This window comes from Vicugna pacos, chromosome 1 (assembly GCF_048564905.1).
Source record: "Vicugna pacos chromosome 1, VicPac4, whole genome shotgun sequence".
Lineage (NCBI taxonomy): Eukaryota > Metazoa > Chordata > Mammalia > Artiodactyla > Camelidae > Vicugna > Vicugna pacos.
The window spans coordinates 53,146,179-53,148,422 of NC_132987.1; the positions used below are offsets into that span (position 1 = coordinate 53,146,179).

General features: G+C 35.7%; 1 pseudogene; it reads left to right on the top strand.

Moving 5' to 3' along the window:
• The first annotated feature begins 1,030 nt into the window (after window positions 1–1,030).
• LOC102536875 (GTP-binding nuclear protein Ran-like) lies at window positions 1,031–1,688 on the top strand (annotated as a pseudogene).
• Window positions 1,689–2,244: the final 556 nt, after the last annotated feature.

The window sequence follows — 2,244 nt, forward strand, 5'->3', positions numbered from 1 at the left end:
TGGGAAGGAGTTAGGTTACTGGAAATCTGCAACTTTCTTTTTTTTCCCCTAAACAACAGGCAAAACTAAAACCCTAGACCTTCATAGTTCAATATGGTAGCTATTAGCCATATATGGCCATTGAGCACTTGAAGTGTGGCTAGTCAATAATGAGAGTTGTATTACAGTGCAATGCACATTGGATTTCTGGGGCTTAGAATGCATAAAAGACCACAAAATATCTCATTAGTAATTTAAATTATTGATTACATATTGAAATGACAATATTTTAGATATATTGGATTAAATAAGATATATTATTAACTTAAGCCTCACTCTTTTACTATTTAAAATGTGACTACTAGACACAGGGAAATATATACAAGATCTTATGGTAGCTCACAGAGAAAAAAATGTGACAATGAATATATATATGTTCATGCATAACTGAAAAACTGTGCTCTACACTGGAATTTGACACAACATTGTAAAATGATTATAACTCAATAAAAAATGTTAAAAAATAAAATGTGACTGCTAGAAATATAAAATTTCATACATGGATTGTTTTTTATTTCTATAGGACAGCAGTGCTACAATGACAAGAGATTGAGAATTTGTTTAATGATCAGGTAAAGTGTGACAATGTCCTTGGTCTATGTGAAGGAAAAGAAGAAAATGGAACAACTTTAGATTTGTTAAGATTAATCATGATTAGATATAAAAATTAAGAATTAAGGATGAGCTGAATAATTAAAATATAATATATAGCTTCTGAACCAACAGAGGGAAAATAATAGACTATAAAAATTTTATCAATCCAATAGAAAACAGCAAAGATTTTTCAAAGAGAAAAAGAGGAATGGTTGTTAAACAGAAACGAAATGAAATGATGTCAATAAGTTAAAATGTTTAAGTAACACTATTTATATAAACAGATTAGGTTGGCCAGTGAAATGCTGAGATGATCAGAATGGATAAAAGCAGATGAACCAAACATAGGCTGCTTATAAGACACATCTAGAGTCCGACAGGTGTGGAGACGCTTCTGGAAGTAACATCATGATGGCTGCCCAAGGAGAACCTCAAATTCAGTTCAAACTTGTATTGGTGGGAGATGGTGGTACTGGAAAAACTATATTCGTGAAACGTCATCTGACTGGTGAATGTGAGAAGTATGTAGCTATCTCGGGTGTTAAGGTCCATCCCCTTGTATTTCATACCAACAGAGGGCCTATTAAATTCAACATATGGGACACAGCTGGTCAGAAGAAATTTGGTGGACTGAGAGACGGCTATTATATCCAAGCTCAGTGTGCCATTATAATGTTTGATGTAACGTTGAGAGTTACAAGAATGTGCTGAACTGGCATAGAGACCTGGTGTGAGTGTGTGAAAACATTCCCATTGTGTTGTGTGGCAACAAAGTGGATATTAAGGACAGAAAAGTTAAGGCAAAATCAACTGTCTTTCACTGAAAGAAGAATCTTCAGTACTATGATATTTCTGCCAAAAGTAACTACAACTTTGAAAAGCCCTTCCTCCAGCTTGCTAGAAAACTGATTGGAGACCCGAACTTGGAGTTCACCCCCGTGCCTACTCTGGCCCCGCCTGAGGTGGTCATGGACCCAGCCCTGGCTGCGCAGTATGAGCATGCTCTAGACATTGCACAGGCAACTGCTCTCCTGGATGAAGATGATGACCTGTGAGAAAGTGAAGCTAGAGCCCAGTGTCAGAGTCTAGTTTTACAGGCAACTGTCTTGTGATGTCTGTGGTGCAGCGTGTTTGCCGCTTTATTATATAGCTAAGCAGAATATGTGCTTAATCTTTGGGATGCTGAAGGAGATGAATGGGCTTTGGAGCGAATGTGGCAGTTGAAAAAAAAAACCTTCATTTTTTGGGACCTACATATTTAGCTGTTTTGGAATGCAGTTGTTTCCTCCCTGAATTTCAAATATAAGACTGCTACAGACACATCACAATATTCAGTGGTGAAATCTTGTTTGTTACTGTCATTCCCATTCCTTTTTGTTTAGAATCAGATTAAAGTTGTATTTCAAATATCTTAAAAAAAAAGACACATATCTAAAATAGAACCAAACATAGAGGTTGAAACTAAACGATGAACAAATATGTACTGTGTCAGTATTATCCAAAAGAAAGCTGGTGTAGCCATGCTAATAACAGACAAAATCAAGGTGAAGAGCATTACTAAGAGAGAAATAAAAGAACTTTACACAATAAAAAAAAACCACTCTACTAAGC